The sequence below is a fragment of the Sciurus vulgaris genome (genome assembly GCF_902686455.1).
Source record: "Sciurus vulgaris genome assembly, chromosome: 5".
In the NCBI taxonomy this organism is placed as follows: Eukaryota; Metazoa; Chordata; class Mammalia; order Rodentia; family Sciuridae; genus Sciurus; species Sciurus vulgaris.
In genome coordinates, this window is record NC_136465.1 from 155029162 (window position 1) to 155051712 (window position 22551).

Genomic DNA, 22551 nt, shown 5'->3' on the forward strand with positions numbered 1-22551 from the left:
CTGTACCCTAATTGGTGGATCAGTCCAGCTGATGGATTAATAGTTTGAAAGGACCGCTGTGCTGGATAGTAACTGCAGGCAAGCAGGCTGTGGCTGGAGGACGTGGTCACCGGGGAGGTGCCCTGGGACTCTATTTTGTCTTTGGCTTCTTGTCTGCTCCCTTCTTCCTGGCTGTCATGGGCTGACAGCTTCCCTTTTTCCATGCCCTTCCACCACAAAGTTCCACCTCATTTTGGGCCCAGAGCAATGGAGTCGGCCGACGGTAGACCTGGAACTCTGAAACCAAGCCCCAAATTAAACTTCGCCTCCTCTAAGTTGCTCTCGTGGGTATTCTGGTCATGTGATGGAAGCTGACTGAGAGACACACAACTGACCTGGCCACTGTGATATTTGGAGCCTGTGCACGTATAACCCCAGAGTGAGGCTGCAGCAGCACACACCCTCCCATGCGCTCCACAAGGCAGGCGCCCTTAGCTCTGCCTGCCAGGTCTGAAAGTGGGGGGCCTCAAGTAACTGTGGCCACAGCCTAAAACGACACAGAGCCAAGATGTACACCAAAGTCGATTCTCCCCTTCATTGTACTCCGTTTGTCTGATGAGCCAGCTGCCCGGAATACTTCCAAGAACTCTGCTATTTCTGTGCTCGCTCCTCTGCCCAGGACAGCCTCCCAGATCTTCCCAATGTTCCTTTCAAGATTCCAACACTGGCTTTTCCAGGAGACCCTTCCACAAGGCTCATGCCCAGCTGGAATCCAAGGCTTCCTTGGTGCTTTCCTCTAAATTTGCATTTGCCCCTTTTGAGGGCTTCTTCTGTTGGGTATGGTAAGTATTTGCATAGCATTTGCTCCGCATTACTCAGAAGCCTCTGTGAATAGAAGAATTGTCTAATAAGCCACCTGTGTCCATCCCACGCGGCTTCCTCAATAGGACCTTAGTGCTTGTTGAGTGAATTAGTGGTTGACAAACAGCCCACAGCTCACTGTCCCTCCTGTTTACATTCTCTCAGCTGTTGGCAATGAGATCAAGAATCCGCAGCTGAGGTTGTACCAGACAGGCAGACTGGACTGTGAACTAACTATTCATGATTTTGATTCATGTAAGAGGTCAAATATTCAGGAACTGGGATGTCCCATGGGTCTCCCAAGCTCCAAGCAGAGTAAAAGTCATCAATTACCAAATGATAAACGTTAACACAATGTACAGAATATGCAGGTGTGGTCCCTTCCTTCGTTCCTCAATGGCATTTTCCTTGCAGGTTCATCAGGATCACTACGAGGAGCCCAGGTGTCTGCTACTTTGAACATGTTCATATGTTTTGATTCAATCCATTATTTGTGATGGCATAAGGAGGAAGTCTTGTATTGAATTAACTGAAATACTCTAAATTTATCTAATGTACCAGGAAGATTATCAAATGTTGATGCAACATGGATGGACCTAGAGATCTTACTATTAAGTGAAATAAGTCAGGCACAGAAAGACAAGTACTGCATGATCTCAACTCATTTGTGAAATTCTAAAAAAGCTGAGCTCATAGGTCTAGAGAGCACAAAGTAGTTATCAGAGGCCAGGGAGGGGACAGATGGTTTAACAGGTACAATGTCACAGTCAGATAGGAGGAATAAATTCTGGTGTTGTATTACTTAGAGGCTGATTACAGCTAACAATTCTATAATCCAAGATAGGAGAGTTTTTTTCTTTTTCTTTTGTGATGGTGCTGGGGATAGAACCCTGGGCCTTGCACTTACTTGCTCGGCCATCTAATATGTGGAATACATTGCATTTAAGCATACAGAAACTTTTTGTTTCTGTTTTTCTTTGCTGTGCTGCGGGAATCAAACCTAGGTCTGATGCACGTCAGGCAAGCTCTCCACCACTGAGCTGTACTCCCAGCCCTAGAAGAGAGGATTTTAAATGTAAGTACCACAAAGAAATGATAAATGCTTCAGATGGTAGACAATCTAAGTATTCTGAATTGATCATTACACAATTTATAAATGTACCAAAACATCACACTATAATTACTAAAAATGCATAGTTATTATCTGTCATTTCAAAGATTATCAAATGCAGTTTCTTGTTCCTTAGTGAGGTGGGATCGAAGAAATAAAAGATAGGTAAAAGAAGACAAAAGAAAGGACAAGGAAAATGTAACTTTAATCCAACAGCCTTGTGGTAAAGTTCTGTAAACCTTTCCCCCAAGTCAGTTGTCTCTCAGGCCTCCTGCTCCCAAATTTCTGGGAACTAAGTAAATCTTAAAGTTGCTGAAGATTCACCCATTAATGAAATTTACCCTGCATACTATTAATTAGCCCACAGATACATTTAGAACAGACTGAGTGAAGGAAGATACGATACCCTCATATCATATCTCACCAGAATTTCCTTTAAAAAAAAAAAGAGTCTAAGAACGCTTAAAGCATATTTGAGATCGGCCACATTCTCTCCCATGTGTTTCTGTTTTCCTGAATAAGTCTGTGTCCAATGCACCCTTAAATTCATCTCTGCAAAGCCCGTCAAGAACCCCACTCATCCTGAGTCGAGGGACCCCTCTCTGGGAACTCCTCATATTTCCTCCAGTGACACTAGGAAATCACAGGTCAACAGAACATGAACTGAAAAATACAGGTGGCCTGGGGCCGGAGTGTGGCTCTGGGAGAGTGCTGCACTCATCAGGCTGGGTTTGATCTCCAGCACAGCCCCACCCACCCCCCAAATGAAAAAGTTTTCTGTGCCATAAAGCAATGCACTCCAATTCTAGATAAGAGCCACAGTAAGAAATATACTTTTATACTATACGTGTGTGCGTATATATACACCCATGTGTGTGAACATATACACATGGAATTGAACGTTTCATAAAATAATACTTTCTCTCTCTCTCTCTCTATGTGTGTGTGTGTGTGTGTGTGTGAGTGTACTTCCGCCTTTCAAACTCTAAGATGGAAATGATTTATTTAATGGAAAAAGGCAGACCTTGAGAATGGACCAAGAGAAGACAGGATCTGGGCAAGATAATTCAAATTTATTAAAAACAGGACTGGAGGGCTGGGGCCGTAGCTCAATGGTAGAGCACTTGCCTTGCATATATGAGGCTGATTCTCAGCACCACATATAAATAAATGAATAAAATAAAGGTACATCAACAACTAAAATATATAAAAACAGGGCTGGGGATGTAGCTCAGTGGTAGAGCACTTGCCCAGCATATTCAAGGCCCTGGGTTCAATCCCTAGCACAAAAAATAAAAAATAAACAAAATGAAATCACCAATTATGGACTTGACATATAAGCATCAAATAGCTTTCAAAATGTGTCACATGCATTATTTTCCCTTTCAAGAACCTGAGGTTAGAATTATTACTCCCATTTTACAGATGGGAAAAGTAAACAGCTGGTCTGGAATCATCAAGGTGATAAGTGGCAGAGTTGGGATTCCAGCCTGGGTCCACCTGGCTCCAGGAACATCCTCCCTTTTATTGAGAGTCTACTGCATAAGCCAAGCCATGGACTACACACGTCAACAGACTGTTCTGCTTTAGGCAAGACTTGGTGACGCGAGGTAATTACTGGAGATGTTTTCAATCTGACATTGATAAGTAAGAGAAGATGCTAGCTTAAATCTCAGGATATCCTGCATAATGAAAAACGTAATTGTTTCTGTTTTAACCACTAATAATGATTCTCAGTGCCAAATTGTACATAAACTCCCTCCTCTGGCTAAATTCCTAGCAGGTCTACAGTCGATGAATGCTCTGTTATCAAGATGCAGATAAGAGACTTCCTTCTCCCAGAGTCACAGTAGATTCAAGGCACCAGAGATTCATGTTTCAGGCAGACGGGAGTGCTGCAGAAACACACTGTTCTGTAGTCTGGGAGAAAAGAAATAAAAGAAACTTTGGGCTATGATTTTTAAGAGCAACACTGTAGCATGACCTGACTTAGAACCCAAGTCTATATTTGGGTGGACTATTTCCAAAACAGAGGGAAGAGCCTGCCAGGCCCACTTACAACACTCTACAGTCACCAGGCAGCTCAAATCTCTCAGGATTCCACAGCCCTCTATCCTACGCAGAGTCAACTGCCTGGCAGGAGCCTAACTTAGTAGTTCAGGGGCAGAGTTCAGAGCCACACTGCCTGGGTTCAAATTCCAGCTCTTCCATGTTATTGTATCACCTTGGGTAAGCTACTTCCTCTATGCCTTAATTTCTTCATCTGTAAAATGAGAACAGTTCTCACTACTTCACAGGTGACTGGAAGGATTATGTGAGCTGGTACACGTGCAGTGCTTGGAACTGGGCTTTATACAGAGTAAGCGCTGTCAGTGATGGTAATCACTTATTAAATCTCACGTACCCCAGATAAGTGGAACCTGAGGACAGGCCAGAGTCGAGAACGAGGTGACTGCTGCCGCCATGACCGAGTTCCTCCAGCAGGAGCTAATGAACTGCACACCCCAACATTCATGGAACCTGCCCGAGTATGCATTTTGCAGCAGAAGGTGGGAAAGAGAATGAAAAACAGGTCTCAAACCCATACCGGGAGATTCCTTAGGATCAAGTTTCAATGACCCTGAACAGAAATTTAAAAATTATTTTGTGGTCCTGGGGACTGAACCCAAGGCCTTGTACATGCTGGGCAAGCATTCTACCACTGAGCTATGTCCCCAACTCCATTAAAGGTAATTTTTAAAAAAGGTCCACATACCCAAAAGCCTAAGACAGTGCTTTAAAGAAACTTACTAATATCTGACTGATTATGACTTTTAAAAAGATTCAATACCTTAGATGACTAAAATTAAAACCTCAGTATCTGACCCTTAACTTTTTAAATGTGTTATTAGTCTACATTGATGTTTTCAATAAACCCAAGACTCTGGGTTAAGACTTTAGACAGATGGTTAACACTTTCCATGGCCAAGACAAAGCAAAACAAGAGGGCACTGTATTAGAAAAACTTACCTAATAATGATAGCTTGGTACTTCCTCTAGAAAGCCTGACTACTTCTTTAGACCATCAGTATCATGGCCTAGAAGACTGTTTTAACAGATACCATGGGGTTTTTGATTGGGTTACTCTTACTTTCAGGACCTTATGTCTCCATGGCCTATTCTTATTTTATCCAGGCTTTCGTCATCCCTTATTCAAAACTATCACTAAACTCTGTCATCTCTGTCCAGTAGTTTCTCTCCAGACTGGAGAGAAACCTCCCTCTCCTACGTCCACCCAGCTCAATCCGGAGCCTCATTTCCTGTCTCCTATACAAAGAGGACACCAGGTTTCATTGCTTTTGGTGTTCTATCCTTCATCCAGTCCAGAGAAAGTCATCACCCTGATCTAAACCACCTTCAGCACGTTACCACACTGCCCTGGATGCACAATGGTTCTTCTTTCAGTACAGGAACTGGACTCCTCTCCGGCTGGTACTCCAGCCCTACATGATCTCCCCATCCAGACTGCCCAAGGTCTTTTTCCTCCCTTCTCCACCCACCAGAGGGCCCTTAACATCATGGGATAGCAGATGTATTTCTCCATTAAAAAAATATATTGATTTTTAACATTATCCCTTTCTGGACACAGGATTTCCATGGCCTCTTACCCAAATCCTACCTTTCCTCCAAGCCTTCTTCCATGAGGCCTTTCTCCTTTCCCACCTGTTTTAGTTCTTATTTGTACTGTTAAGTCAGTTCCGACTTGTTTGAACACCCTTCTTAATGAGAGCATTACTTTTTTCTCTTTAAAATTATTTTTTTATTTTTACAGACTGTATTTTGATTCATCATACATAAATGGGGTACATCTTTTTGTTTCTATGGATGTGCACGATGTAGATTTACATATGTAATCATACATATACACAGGGTAGTGATGTCTGGCTCATTCCACCATCTTTCATATCCCCGCCTCCGCCTCCTCCTCCCTCTCATTTCCCTCTACGAAAGCATCACTTTTTAACGTGCCATACAACACTCAGCGCAGCACCGGCAGTGTCACTGAGTAGTACATACCTTTTAACCTTTTTTCATACCTTTTTTCTTTATGCTACATATATTGTAATATGTTGCGAATTCTGAATGAAATACATATTTATACACATATATGTATACACATATATATGAGCACAGATACACACATGGAATTGAAACAAAGTTTTATAAAGTAGTACTTTGCTACATGTAATGTAAATGTGTTTTTTAAATATATATATTTTTGGATAATAGTATATGAGGAAATTAAATTAATTTAGAAATGTTAACTTTATTATGGAGAAAAGTCCTTATCTGCTGATATATATAAGAAGCAAAGTACCCTGGTGTCTATATGTAAATAACTTTGAAAGAGACTATGCATACATGCACACACATTTACACAGCCCAAATATGAAAATTTGTATTGCTGAATATGAATAAGGTAGATGGGCTGCTCCTGTTTTTCTATATGAAAACAAAAATGATAGCTATTATGTATTAAATTTATTTCATGACCAATGAATGGGTTTCAATTGTTTGAAAAATAAAGCTTTAAAATTAGGAGAAGGATAAGTCACTTGTTTCTGGTTGCTAACTACCTAAGGAAACTTTAAGATTCTGAAGAATTTTCTCTGGCTACTCCCTGGCCAGTGGGTCAATAAAGGATTTAATTTTCCACTGCTTTGAGTCCACAAAGGTTCCCTTCTATGAAGGTTTCTAAGACCCACTACTGCCTTGTAGGAAGGTATAAGATCAAGGACTAGTGTTTTACTTGCAGAGATCACAGAATCAGAATTTACCCCAAGAATCGCCATCCTGAGAAGAATCCTTGTGGTTTTCATCAGGATCTGGGAACACCAAAAGTTCAAGACAATGCCTGAAACTAAAAATGCTATAACCAATACTACACTTGAAAAACTTCCCCCTTCCTTCTTCAAGGATTGGTTTTAATAAGATACTAGGTTCTGCGAACAGAGTCAGTTATACCTCTATGAACTAACACTAAGGGCAAGTATTCAGGTGAGGTGAGTAAGTGAAATTTCCAGATACCTTGAATTTTTAGGTCTTGCTGATCATTAATTTCTAAATACCCAAGACTGTGTTCCTGTTGACCAGGGCCAACCATAGGATCAAGTTTGAGTTGTGACATGGCAGTGTCCTCAAGAAGACACCTGATCCAGATCGGCCAGGGGACCTGCATCTGACTTAACTCCAGACCCTAGTTCCCTCATTTGGGAACTCTATGACCTACACAGCTCTTGCAATTCTCACACTCAGTAATCCTGTTACTGCTAGGTCTGTGAAGCTGGCAGCCCTCACACAAAATGCCAATGATCTTGTTAATAAACTAAATTATCAGTACATGCCAACCGACACTACTATTTACCCTTCCTTTCAATGAATCTTACTAAAATGAAAATCATGCAAATAGTAGTTTTAAAACATATGCAGCAAGTAAAAGGAACAACAAACACAACACAGGTGCACGTCATGTGTATGATACCCAAGGAAAAGAAACCACACACAAGATTGTGCACAAAAACAGGATCATGGTAATTCCGCAGTCAGAATAGTGGTTACCCTTGCAGGGTAGTGAGACTGATTCACCAGAAGGTGGCACCAGGGAGCACTGGGCACTGACAACCAAGGTGCAGGTGGTAATCACCCTGTGCCTACAAAGGTAAGAGGTATGCAATTTACAAGCTATATTTGAAAAAAGCAAAATATGAAATGCAGAAGACGTAGATAATGAAAATGTAAGAGCTGTCAAAATTATTACCTCATAGTACCAAAACATTGCAGGTGCTTAATAAAAAAATATTAACATTGTTCGATTCTAGTGGGAAAAGGGCTTGGATTTCATTAGTCTGTCAATTATGCTGCATTTTGTCAGCTCTTTAATATTTTCAGTTTCCAAAACATTCATGACACTTCCTCATAAATATTTTTTTTAGTACTAGAACACAAAAAGAGCAAATTGAAAGAAAGTGGAAATCTGTATAGTATATTAGTGAGATACTGATTTCTGTGGTGTAAATTTAATTCATCAGATTCAGACAAAAATATTTAATTTTAAATTCTGCAAAATACAGCAACATCTTAAATGCCATGCGGACGCAGACTGCTAATGCCTTGTTTCATTACATAATAGTTACTTAGGAAGCCAATGTTTCTCAAAGAGGCTGATTTTAACTAAAAAGTACACAAAGTACAATTAGGGCTTCCTCACTTGCTCAGACCCAATTGTTTTTATGATAGCTGACAGAATTAATAAAGGTTCCAAAACCAGGCCCACCAAAATACAGAGTTTCCACTTGAAAAATGTTCTTCTGGGTATCTTTTATGAGCCAGACAGTATGCTAAAAGCACTGGAATGAGAAAGGGGATAGGATAAACTCAGCCCTAGCAGATTCACTGGGCAGAGAGACCTGAGAACGACATGTACAGAGGAACACGGAGCCGGGCACAGTCCGCACCTACAGCCCCAGCTACTCGGGAGCTGAGGCAGGAGGATAACAAGTTCTGGGAATTCTAGCAAGGCCCTGTCCCCAGAGTTTAAAAAAAAAAAAAAATCTGGGGCTGAACCTTAGTGGTAGAGTGTCTCTAGGGTCAATCCCAAGTACTGTCCAAAAAACACACAAACAAAAAAGATAAATGGAATAAGTACTACAGAAACGAAGGGAAGGAAACAAGCAGGCAGGGCGTCAGTAGAAGGCTTCTAGGAAGGAGGTACTCGACTAGGAGGAAGAGGCTCAACACCAGCCAAGAGAGCTGAGCAAGGAGCACAACGCAAAGGTAAAAAGTACAGAATGTTTATGGAAATAAAAGTTGCCTGGCACGTCTAAAACTGAGAATCATTTTAAGTCAGGGCACAACTGAAGGATGAGGCAAAAAAGATGTGCAGGACAAGTATGTCTAAAAGGAAGGATGAGACAGTGAAGAACCCAGACAGCCTGCAGCAGGCTCTGTGAACCATGCTGTACTTGACACTGATTCTGAAAATAAAGAGAAATAGAGAAGCAGAAACATAAAAAAAGAAGAAAACCAAAGAATTCATAATATCCTATCTTAAACACAGATCACTTAAAATCTTACTATTTGAGACCAGGGGGCAAGGGTTAGCTCTCATGTTGCCTGAGCTGGGCTTCTAACTCCTAAGCTCAAGAGATCCTCCTGCCTCAGCCTCCCAAGTAGTTGGGACTGTAGACATGTGCCCAGCCTGAAACCATTTGGATACTTTTTAATTTTGTAAAAATGCAGAACTTTTCTATACTGTATTAGGGATTTCAGGTTTGGTTCATGTGCTGTGCACAGTCACAGAAGGATGACTCACTAATGTATTTGCATGATCTAGTCACCAGATTCTAATGCACTCATATCACACTGCATACCAATACTGTGTGAGTCTCTGTCTGGGACACTGGGAGGATGCAACCTGAGTACTCTTAGAAAAACACACATGCAGCATCATTTGAAGCTATGAATAATTGTGGTTTCACCTACTAGAATATTATCTATCACATGATGAGAAATTAGGTACTTTGCATCATAAATACAAGACTGGTAATTTATGCCATCCCCACTCATTCTGGGGACCTAAAATATTAAATAAATTCCAATTGTTAACATATTGTTGGTAATTTGTGTCAGGGTGCTGGACAGATTACCAAGAGCCAGGTTTCCACCTGGAATGAAAGAAAAGGAAGGATACATCCCTGAAGGGTACAGGTCTGAGAAGAGAAATTCCTGAATGTATGCTGCTTATCATATTCTCCTCACGGAAGAGCTTCCAGATTGTTCCAGCTGCAGGAAAACACCACAGTGTACCTATTTAACTAGGTGCTGTGACTCAAATTCTCTCTGGGGGGAAAAACAAATTAGATTAATAAAAGGGGCAAAAAAAGTGTGTGTGACAGGGGAGAGAAGGCAGTCTGGGAAAGTTTCGATGCCAGACGCTTTTCTTCTCTTTACTAGGAACTGCAATAGACCAAATCATGGGTCTGTACCTGGCACAGAGCCCCAACTCCCACAGAGACCATGAGAACTTCCAGATAGGGACACCTGCTCTGAGCTTATTACAGAACTGCCTGTGTGCAGAATTACCACTTCAAAATATGTTAATTTTATGCCCAAAGGGTAAAATGCCTTTCTTATGAGATTTTATTCATGTTTAGTTCCCTAAGATAATATAAATGATAGGTTTTTTCTTTGCCTTGGGAAAGCTGATGAACTTGACTCCAAGGGCTGCTAAATAAATGATAGTATCTATAATTTGGCGCAATTCACTAATTTGACTCAGTCCACCTAATTTATTCAGCATTTCAAAATGTTACAAGACCATCTGTTTGAGAGTCACCAATTGAGAACATTATGAAACTTAGTATCACTCAAGATAATACACCCTGAACTTGATGAACTAAAATTTCTTTGATTTGATACTTTGATGTCTCTGATGTCATTCATTACTTTAGAAGCTGGTATGAACCAAGGCCATTGTAAATACATCTGTAAACACCACAATCCCTGTACCTGAAACACTTTGCTGGATTGATTCCATCCTGAATAAATACGCAGCCCACCACCAGGGAATATGCACTTCATGTTACAGTGCTGACTCCAAGCGTTCAATCCCATGTCATCAGAAGCAAGAGCATGTTTATTTTACTAAGGGGCACATACTTCAAAGGAACTAAACTATGTATGAAACAAAGGGAAAGTGGCAAGCATAATTAGGCAAGAATTAAAGGACAAACACACTTGGGTACAATCATTAACTTTCTACTTACACAGCATCTTTCATCAAAAATTTCAATGAACTGAACTGTTCTTGTCCCAACCTAGGATATGATTATCTCGAAGTGTTACAAATCTGTTCTGCATTTCACAAGACTAACAGTCATTCAGTCGTTAGGACTCAACACGTAGTCCGCCCCCCTTCCTCTGCCTACAACATTCATGAGTTCTCTTTTGTCTTTCTCAATATTCTAACAGGTGACCCTTCCTTTCTCTTGAGCAACTGATACCTGTCTCTGCCAAGTCTTAAAAATATTGCACATCCGATCACTATAACAATCTTCTCGCCTATCTGCGTCTGGGATGCCCCTCTCAACAGACACGCAGACTGTCTGCAGGATGAGGATAAAATTCTCAAGCTGGAAGTCAAGGTCCTCCATGTCTTGGACCAACTTGGTCTCTGTCCTGGCTGTCTTCCCTAGACCCACTGGCCCGACCCAGGTGAGCCTGACCCAGATCAGGCACTGCAGCCTAGATCACCTGGCCAACCCCCTGGCCTCTGCCTCTGGCTGACCTCAGACACAGTCCTAACCATTCCCAAACCTCCACCATCTACTGGGTGCCCGCTAAGCGCCCATCAGTTTCACAGATGTTTGAAATATTTTGTCTTTAGTTTTCACCTCAATTGTGCAAATTACGTTTAGTGTATCAAAGAAATTAAGGAACTTGACAAGGTCGTAAATCGGGGTGTGGAGACAGTCAGTCCAGGTCTCCACAGCTTTTGTTTTTTCCCAAAGTCTCAGGCTTCTTGGGATGCCATTCCTAATGCTCTCCCTACTTACTGAAGTCTTGGGATCCTTTACTTCTGGCTCAACTTAACTCCTTCCACACGAAGTATATTCTGATCACCCCAATCTAGTCATCAGTCTCACTCAGAACTCCTGCCACTAAATCATTTACCACCTCAGACTACTTTTATTTTTATTGTGGCAACCTCAGAGCCACATATTATCTCTTAAACACAGTAGGCATTTAATTGTCTTTGTAAGTAAATAATTTTGCTACTTTGATATTATTTCCTATGGGCAAAATTCCTTATCAGGATGATTTCAGGAACTAAACAAAAGACGATTCAACAGTGAGGCACTTACTGCAATCTTACAAACTAAGATCAGCAAACAGGGCTAATCTGGAGACTTAAGATATCAAAGATCCCAAGTGCTTTCCTTTGTTTTCACTTTACTATCCTTGGAACATTTTATTTGTTCCCCATGGAGGCAGAAGCTCCAGGAATCATATGTACACAATCCTGGCTATGGATGAAGATGCTTTTCTCTATTTTATTAGGAAGGGAAACATTTTCCAGAAACTCGACAGATTCCCCCTTGGGTTTTTCTGGCCAGCACTGAGTCATGTCCATGACCCAGGTGCAGGAGCAACTGGGGGACAGAATGGAACAGTTCCAACCTCTACTGCAGGAACAGGCTGTGCCAGACAGGTACAAATGGCATACGGACCACTAACCACTGTGTTTGCATATTTGCAAATATGTCCATGCAATAAGCTCTGCATAAGGAACCCTCCAAGTCCAAATAGGTGGCATAGCATGAGAAAGGTCTGCTAATGAGGTTGTCACAGAAAATTCAGTTGCCATAATGTGTCTGCATTAGAGGTAGGAGACAAAGGAACTGGAACCTCTCGGGTCTTTGGCCACTAAGTTGTAAATACATTCCTTTTCCTCATATTTTGGGTTAAATATCAAAATCTCGTTCTCTACCATCATGACCATCACAAGGAAAAAAGGGCAAGGAAGAAAAAAGTCTAGCCCTTCTAAATGTCCATGTAGTTCCTAAGACATCTTAAAACAAACAACTCCAAGACATTTATTTAAAGAAAAGAATTTGAGATCAAAGTATGTATGTCTTTTGCCTCTTTCTTCAATTCTTCTTTGCTGCTTCTAACATGATAGTCTGCCACCACCATCACCATCTGTTTCCAATTCTGGGAAAAGCACAGGCATCCATCAATAGTGAGCCACTCTAAAAACTCTAGTACGCTGAAAAATGATGCAGTCACTAAGATGGGAACTGATCTGAATGGGCCACCATGGAAGCTGGCCAAGCTAATCTGGTAAGAGAGAAAAGCAAGATGCAGAGCCATGTGCACGATGCACACTCCATGGGGCTTTGAGAGAGAGGTGGGGTTCACCGTACTTTATTTGCATGGAATTTTCTAGAAGGGTATCCTAAGAATTATGTATGGTGGCTACCTTCAGGGAATAGAACTGGAAATGTGGGAACAGTTCACACATTTTGTTTCATATTATTTTTGATATGTGTTTTTATTCACCTTATTTTCATATTTTTAAACAAAGTCCCCAATGCCTATAATCTTCAAACTGAGACTAATATACAATTACTGAAAAAATCTCACTAGCACACGCAAGGTACTTGCTTGGCTCCTCTAAGGACCTAATGATTTTACTAACAGCAAAATAATTGGCCTCCAGGATAGCAGAAACTTTTGTAATTACACACTTTGCTTGTGTGATTATTTTTAGAAAGGTAATTCTCCCCTGAAAAGGGGGCTTTTAAATCCAGTTTCCCAAGGAAGTAAAACCATGCCTTAAAAGGTAGGTCTAAAAACTTTTATAAAACCCAACTGAAACTGTCAAGTCACAAATACAAATTTTCAGGTGAAAGACATAAAAACGGCACACTAATCTTACTTCCCTCTTACAGAGCTCTGCCTAAAATATCGTCTTCTCAAGGGACCGACACTACTGAACCGTTTCTGTTGAGATCTAGGTTTCCAGCGCTCACAGCGCTCAATCAGGACTGCTTGGGCAGAGACGTTTCTAATACAGACTTTGCAGGAACGTCCACAGAAGCATACCAGGTAGTGTGTGACTGGGGCACACGGAGACATGCACTGCAAATGACATTTTCTATCAAGATGACCAAGGACTTGAGGCCAGAATTGGGGACAGGCAGTTAGTGTAGAAATAGGGAATCAGGTCAAGTCGAGGAAACAGAGGCCTTGAAAGCCATCTGCCTCTGGAAGTTGGAGACTGCCCCTGGGAGAATGGAATGTCAAGGATCTGCGGAGTCCACTGATTACCAAATTTACCTGCCCTTATCAAGGACTGCAGGCAAGGAGCTAATTAATGCCCCCTGGGCCCTCCCCTTGCCCCATCCGCTTCTCACTTTATGCATCTCACCTGCAAAACCAGGCCTAGTCACATAGGCAGGAAGGAGAGTAAGAGGGGAGAGGACTGGAGAAAAAAAGAGACCTTAACCTATAGAAGATGTAGGGTGCGCTCACTTCTTGGGACTCTAGAACTTCTCCCGGGAGAAGTCTGTATTATTACCTTTAAATAAAACCTGCTTCATATGCTTGCCTTGCTTGCCTTGGCGTGCTTCTCTGATGCTATACTTCAACACCTGAGGAAGCAGAACTCGTCACCAGTAAATGGCAGTATCAGACTGACTGTATGTATGCAGGAGTCCCATGAGACCATTTCCATCTCTCAGTGGCATCAGAACACAACACATTACTCACACCTGTGTGGTGGTGCTGGTGTAAACAAACCCAGTGAGCTGCCAGTCATTTAAAGTGTTGCACATATACTTATGCACAATATGTAACGCTTGATGATAATAAAGAATTATGTTATTGTCTTACATACTTTCTATACTTGTGTCTGTGTTGTGTGTGTGTGTGTGTGTGTGTGTGTGTATGGTAATGGGAATTGAACCCAGGGCCTCCCACATGCTAGGCAAGCGCTCTACCACTGAGTTACATACCCAGTCCTTTATTTTTTTATTTCGAGTCTTGCCGAGTTGCCCACGCTGGCCTTGAACTTGTGATCCTTCTGCCTCGGTCTCCTGAGGATAACAGATGTAATCTCCTTGGGATTACAAATGTGCACACCACAGTAGGCTATATTTACTACACTTTTTATCATTATTTGAATTATCTTTTACTTATCATTTAAAAAATGTCTAACTATGAAACAGTCTCAGGAAGGTCTTTCAGGAGGGACTCCAGAAGGCGGCACGGATATCATAGGAGAGCACAGCTTCACGTGTGTGCCTGGCCCTGAGGACTCCCAGTAGGACAATTTGTGTTAAAAGTTTAGAAAGGGGCTGGGGTTGTGGCTCAGTGGTAGTGCTTGCCTAGCACATGTGAGGCACTGGGTTCAATCCTTAGCACCGCATATAAGTAAATAAATAAATAAATAAATAAAGGTCCATCCACAAATAAAATTTTTAAAAGTAAAAGATAAAAATAAAATTGTTTAAAATAAAGTGTACAGAATGATATAAAGAAAATAATTTTGTTCAGCTATACAATGTTTGTCTTTTTAAGTTGTTATTACAAAATGAAAAAGAAATGAAATGTTCACAAAGTAAAAAAGTTAAAGCTAAGATTAAATTATTGAAAAATATTTCTTATAAATTTAGCATTGCCTAAGTGTACAGTACGTCCTTGGCCTTCACGCCCTCGGCCTCCCCACATACTCACCGACTCACCAGAGAACTCCAAGTCCTGCATACTCCACGCATGGTGAGTGCCCCACATAGGCAGACCCTTTTTCTGTTTTATATGTATTCTTATTTTTTTAAACATTTTTTTAGTTGTAGATCAACCTTTATTTTACTTAGTTATTTTACATGTGGTGCTGAGAATCAAACCCAGTGCCTCATGCATGGTAGGCAAGTGCTCTGCCACTGAGCCACAACCCAAGCCCAGTACCTTTACTGTTCCTTTTCCATGTGTAGATATAGGTTAGATGCAGGAGTACCCCTGTGTTACAACCGCCTCAGGATAGTAACCCCTCTATAGGTCTGCAGCCCAGGAGCAACAGGATGCTGCCTCGGTGTGGACTGGGCTCTGTCACCTAGGTTGCACACTGCAGTGCTCACACAATGACAAAATCACCTAACAAGAGCATTTCTCAGAGCACATGACCCAAAACAAATCCTATCATTAACTGATCCATGACTGCATATAACCATGAAGAGTGACAGAGTTCATCTAGGGACCGTTTGCTTCTAGCTCATGTGACTCCTGAGGGCTAGACCGCTTTGTGATTTCTAGGTATTAATGTTTCGCTTTACCTTTCAAAAATGGTTTCTATAACAACTACAAAGAGCAATAAAGCCATGTCCTTAAGGTTTAAGTTGATTTCTCAGAAGTCAGAACAGAAGTACTTTGACGAAAAAAAAAAATTTTGTGGTGGTTCTAGGATTTATTCTAAAACGAAGCAATGCTAAAAATCACATAATAAGATACATTTGAAATGTTTACAATTAAGTAATTCATAAAATGTTAAAAACTGTTTGGCAGTTGAATATGTACATACCCTAGAGACTCAGAAGCCCATTCCCAGGTTAGAAGAGTGCATTAAAAAAATATTCACAGCAGCACTACTCACACAAGAAAACCACATCCACCCAAACAACCCGCAAATAACCCAAAGACCTAGGGGCAAAAGAATGGCCATGTGTGCATCATATGTATTTGAATGAAGGACTGTAAGAATACAAGTGGCTAAATCCTAAAAGAAGCCAGTTAAAGAAGAGCACCTTTGGGAAAAAGTCCACTTTATAAAGTTCGTGTGCAGACAGATTCTTGCCTAGGTATAAACACACAGGTGGTAGAATCATGGAGAAAAAGCAAGGGAATGATTAACAGGAATCTTAAGACACAGGACCTCTTTAGGGGGAGAGGGGCTGTGGTGTATACCCAATTGGGCAAGAAGGTCATGGGGTCAAGTCTGACACCTTACCCCTGGGTTTAGGCACCAGGGTGTTTCATGGTCCCCTACAACTAAATACCTTCTGTTTGTAATATTTAGCACTTTAAAGGCATGCTCTTCCTAAACTCTTTGATAAATGTTAAAATCTAAATCGTGACCTGCACTCAAAGGTCCTCAGGCCGCCCCTGCAATAGGTCCCTCTTCCTGGATCATTATCCTCCTCAGGTCCAACTCGGGAATGTGAAGGACAGTCAGGAGAAAGCCTTGCCTCGCCCCCGGGCCACAGGTGGATCCCCTAGCAGCAAAATCAACTCACTCCCCTAAGCTGGCTGTAGGAGAGAGGAGCCATCGAGGAGGGACAGCAGTGGAGCCAGCCAGCACCATGAGTGCTTCCCCAGAAGGGCCTGTCCACCAGTGGCTGGCCTGAGGAGCCCTGCCTGTGTCTCCGTGGACACGGGGCACAGAGGGCAGCTCAAGTTATTTTACAAGCAGCACTCCAGGAGTCCGGGAAGCAGTTTTCCCTTTCATTCCAACTGAAACCGTACACCTCCAACTCTGTCGACTGCTAAGCTCACCATGCTGAGACTATGGGATGCAGTTTCTAAAGGCCCCGCATAGTTAACAACAATATGCCCTCCTTTGTAACATTCTAGACAAAACTTTGATACAAAATTGGAAAAAAATACCTCAGTTATATGTGTCCAGATATTTCAGTGACTAAGGAATGAAAGATTACATTTACTATATAATAAATGTATATATTATAGAATATACAGAAGTCTTCCATGGCATAGACACACATGGCCACAAGCTGAATATAGATTTCCCATATGAGATCAGAGCTGCTGGGCAGAATTCACACGAAACAGAACTTTCACCAAGGCAAGAGCCTCACTTCCCACTGTGGGTGTCCCCGGGATGGCCAGAGGCGCCCTGATTCACTACACTTCCCCAAGGCTGCTTCCTCTCCCCACCCACAGCTCAGTACCCACCACACCCTTCTTCCCCACAGTGGCAAAGTGGCTGACAGAGCTGCCCTATCAGTTTTATGGAAGCTCAAGTTTCCAGGAAGGGGTTGTCTTGAAGATGCAGCTTGTAGAAAGACCAGATGTTAAAAGTAAAAAGTTAGATTCCACCTCGGAGCCTGTTAGACCCAGGATTACTTCCCAGCCCACAGGCAAGTGGGAGGAGAACTGGCTCTTTTCCAGCCAGTAGCCGGCACACTCAAACCCAGATATTTGTCCATCTCTTAAATAACTCATGCTGGATTTACATTTTTTATAAAAAGACCAAACAACAAAGGAGTTTGGAGGTTTATTATTAGTATAGGCAGTTTAAATACCTAAAACCCACAGAGAAATTAGGGAGGGATTTGGGCAAGCACAAGGATAACTAGAAAGAGTACAAAGATAATGTGTATTTCTTTCAAGCATCTCTCAGGATATTAGTTACCACAAAGCTCTACAATACATATTTACATGCTCTGGCTGAAGCGGGAGGTGGTGAAGAGACTTACCAAATGCCACACAACAAATCAGGAGCAGCCCAGGAGCGGCAGACAGCTCACCTTCCTGCCCGAGAGGCAGCTGAGTGTGCAGGGCAGGCTGGCTGGATATTCTAAACAGCACCTACCAGTGACTCACCCTGGACTTGTGAGATAGTGCTCACATTATCTCTGGGTATTCCTGTGTTTGTCTCAGAGAAACTCCACACCCTGCACTGTGCCCAACACAACTGCCAGCAATAATGCCCTGTATTCACTCAGCACGGCTGGTGCACAAACAGGCGCTTTGTGCTGCGAGAGAAGAGGCCATCCAACTCTTGCAGGGAGGTCAACCCGAGTGGAGTCCTGCTAATCACACAACTCTGGGGTTGTGAGAGAGGCAACATTCCACCTGGTATTCTGGGTTTGCCAACAAGGGAGAGGGCTCAATTCAACAAACCCAGGTTGGGCAGAACAAATGAAAACAGCGGAAGGAGCCGAGGATGCATGAAGGTGGAGCGGGCAGTGAACTGGCCAGTTAGTGCCGAGGGAGGGAAGAGGCAGCAAGCAGTCAGGAGACCCTTTCCTCTGTTAAGCCTTTCACAGGACAGATGCTCTGGTGCCTCCATGTGCCAGGCGCAGCAAGGCGTACTGAAGAGGCAAAGGGGCTCGGCCCTCTCCCAGTCTAGTGCTCAGGGAGGAAAAACAATGGCAGCCACTGATAAGCGTGAGGACAGGCATCACTGGTGCCGAGGGAGCACCAGGGAGGGGCTGTTGAGAGGGACAGGAGGTCCCTCTTCTCTCTAAAGAAAAAAAGAGACTTGTCTGTCAGAAGGTGCTCCAAGTAAACTGAGTTCTGAATCAGCCAGGGGACAGGGTAAGGATTTGGAGGATATGGTTCAAGGCAAAGTGGGTAGGCAGGAAAGGAACCGGAACGGCAGGCAGGGATCGGACCCTGAACATCCCACTTAAATGACACTGAGGTGTTCGGGTTTCCATCCAACAGACCACCCGGCGGCCTGGAATTCTTGAGGTTCAGAGGGAAAATGTGATGTCGGTGCAGCCAACTGTATCTGCACAGCAACCCTGAGAGGACAGCATCTGAGGCACAAGAAAAGGAGGTAGCAGGACAGGACCTGAGGGGGGGTGAGGGAAACCCCACCTCTGTGGCATTCCTTCAGGGGGCTGTGAGATCATTCACAAGAAGGCCAAGAGGATTTGGGGGTAGAGGAGGAGTCAACTCCAAAACTTGAGGTTCTCCTGGGACATTTAAGTACAGATGTCCTGACAAGTGCTCTAAGAGAGAAAGGGGCTGAAGAAAGAGCCTGGGAGCCATCAGTTACAGTGCTTGGGGACACTTTACTCAGAGGACAAGCACAGATTTTAGGGTCCATCAGACCTAATCAAATTCCAGCTGTCTCTTGGTAGTTGCATGTCCCTGGGGGCAAGTAGATTAACTTTCTTTTTTAAAAAAATATTTTTTAAATTGTCAAGGGACCTTTATTTTATTTATTTCTATGTGGTGCTGAGAATCGAACCCAGTAACTCACACCTGCTAGGCAAGCGCTCTACCACTGAGCTACAACCCCAGCCCGAATTACCCTTAAGACTCAAATTTTATCTACAGAAATTCCTCTTGGGATTTAATGAGATCAGGAAAGTACCTAATGTCAGTGCAGAAGATATTTAATATTTTCCTCTTGCCCTTTCTTGATCATATATATTGCCTTGCATGATCATTTTAGTTCTTAACCTGTGCAGATTATAAGCCTTCTTGCTGTCACTCATCTTTAAATCCCTTTTCACCTTTCTTGTATGCACAAATTCTCAAATATTTGAATTGCCACAAGTCATATGAAAAACTCAGGCCAGAGCAGTCCAGGGGACAGGAATTTCCTGCCTTTGACATTAAATAAACTAATGCAAAGATCTCAAAATTGCTATGTGGCTTCAGTGGTATTGATTTAACTTTGTGCTGGGGGCTGAGACAGGGAAAAGAGCAATGGGGTTTGGCAAAGAGAATTGTGTCAGTCTAATAAAGCCTAGTCAAAGCCACAGAAGTTTACTCTGTATAGAAGTATACTGTAATATTTAAGAGGAAGTTACTACTGAAGTTAATATTGGATAGCCTCTGTCCTCTGGCTCATTTCAAGAAAGGGTCTAAAATAATGTTAAATAATAAATGCTAGCAAACAGAACTTGCCTTAAACCAAATGTTAAGTCAACAGTACACTATGTATATAATAAGTACATGCTTTATTGGTGTTGGGGGTTGGTCAGACTAATTTTGCTTATTTGTAACTCTTAAAATGAACATTTTAAAGCTATAATGGTCTCTGACTTATGGTTTGACTTAATGATGATATGGAAACATTATCTTAGTAGAAAGTGTATTTCAGACCTGGATCTTTGGCTGGGCTAGGGACATGTGGCACAACACTCTTGTGATGCTGGACAGCAGCAGTGAGCTACAGTTTTCATTAGCCATTCTGTCATGAGGGAAATCACCAGTACTCTACACTCTACACTGTAGTGAGCCGTGCCAGCTGATACCTAGTATTATTAAAGGCATTTTCAATGTAGGATACTTTCAACTTAGGATGAGTTTACTAGGATGAAAACCCATCACAAGTCACAGAACATCTGAACAATAAAACTTAAAGGCTAATCTATTAACGGCCTACATAATTCCATTTTGCATAGCTAAGTATGTTCATTTTTCTTCTGGTTTTGTCTTCAAATGGGGACTCCAACTTGTCCTACCTAATTTATGGATGCTTTACTAATCTGACACATCTTGGAAACTGAATATTTTATTTCATCTCCAACTTACTTGCTAAAATCACATGTACAATTACCTCTTCCTTCCTGATTCTTCCCTCGTAGCTTTATAAATTCAATTCTTTTTCCTATAGCCCAGTTCAGCATGTCTACTTTTAAATTTATATCTTGTTCATAAATCCCCCAAAAATCCACCCTAGTTTGTAATATGGAATTATTGACACTTGCCTCAAAGGTCCCTAGTCATTTGGCTCATGTTACTACTTAGATGATATGTGGAGAATAATTCAATTTGTAGCTTTTGGTCTTTGGGACTTCTCTCACTGCCTGCCACCCTCATCCTGGCCACGTGTGATATGGCTTTAAACATGACTAGTGTGAGGGCACCTTAGTCCCTGAGCACCAAGGAAGAACATGCACCCTTCATCTCACACACATGGTCCTAACTTGAGCTCCCTGCTGTTCCCAGATTGTTCTGGACTCTGGATGGCTTTCCATAAACTCACAATACATTTGTCCATCTCTCTCAACCAATCTCTAAGATCTGGACATCTCCCTGACATGCAGACCCATGCTATCTTCCAATACTTTCCTGTTTTCAAAAGACCTAAACTTCCCAGATTTGAATAACAAACTTTGTGTCCACAAAATCCTTGTCTCCTCTGTGGCCAATAGGGGACAAAATGAAGGCAGATAAATGGTCTGATCAGATGGCATCTGTCACTGAGCCAGCAACAGTCCCATGAGACCTGGATCCTGGACTGCATTAGTTATTCCTTGGACACCAAGGAGATGCATGCAGCCTGAATGACAAACTACTGAGCAATAATTCTTTCAACTTAGACATTATTTTTGAAATAAACATTTAACACACACACACACACACACACACACACACACACACACGAGGGTGATAAATCATGACTCACATTAAAGGTGTTTAAAATGAAGAGCATGCCATTACTAAAATGCTTCACCCAAAACAGCCCTACAGCTTCTAGTAAAGGATTGGGTTACATCTGGGAAACAGTTTGGCATACTTTAGAGCACAATATTCTCACCATCATATTATACTCCAGGATATTATTTCTTTCTTCAGAACCCAATTTAGGTCTTACTATCTTCAGAACTGAGACTAGGATCTATGATCTCTGTGGTTTCCAGCATTCTCCTTGCAAATTCAGAGTTAATTACCGGCTCCACCAAGTCATTATCTAGCCTCCTCTCCCTCTGAACTTTTAAAAGTAACTTAAATCCTTTCTTCTCTTTCTCACAGGTAATTCGTTTAATTCCTTTGGCCAGAGATCCTTCAGCGGGTCTCAGGTCTTGTCTAAGAAGACAGAGATAGGTAGTTGCCTGCCAGCTTCCACAGGGTCAGCTGCACCTGGGAAGCTGTCAGAAAGTGAAAGGTTTCCCCAGCACGCTGGTGTAAGCTTTGGGAGGACAATGTCTGCATTATCCTTTAAAGACCCAACAATTCTGCTTTTAGAAATTTATGCATATATCGGGGACTTGGACTATACATAGCTTAGTGGTAGAGCGCTTGCCTAGCATGTGCAAGACCCTAGTTCAATCCCAGGCCCTGCATCAAAAAAGAAAAGAATATATCCTATGTAGTCACAGGAAAAAAAAATGTAGAAAGACTTTGTATTACAAAGCAAAACAAACATGGGGGTAAAAACACCCTAAAGGGAACTTAAACTATACAATATATCAAGAGAGGACTGGTTAAACAAACCACAGATATATACATTATAAAAAGCTGGAAAGAACAACTTTATATTTCACCCTTAAATCCTTAGTACTATAGGATTTTTCCCA

At 42.0% G+C, this 22551-nt stretch overlaps 1 protein-coding gene across 3 annotated transcripts in view; it reads right to left on the reverse strand.

Annotated features, from left to right (window-relative positions):
- The window catches only part of TMCC3 (transmembrane and coiled-coil domain family 3), a 263338-nt gene that overhangs the window by 21334 nt on the left and 219453 nt on the right, over positions 1-22551 (reverse strand). The window contains exon 1 of one of the 3 annotated variants that reach the window (XM_079142863.1): positions 17983-21597. The exons of the other annotated variants lie outside the window; for them this stretch is intronic. The gene's annotated coding sequence lies outside the window, so the exon portion shown is untranslated. Of the gene's footprint in view, positions 1-17982; positions 21598-22551 lie in introns of those variants that run through there. 3 annotated transcript variants of the gene reach the window in all.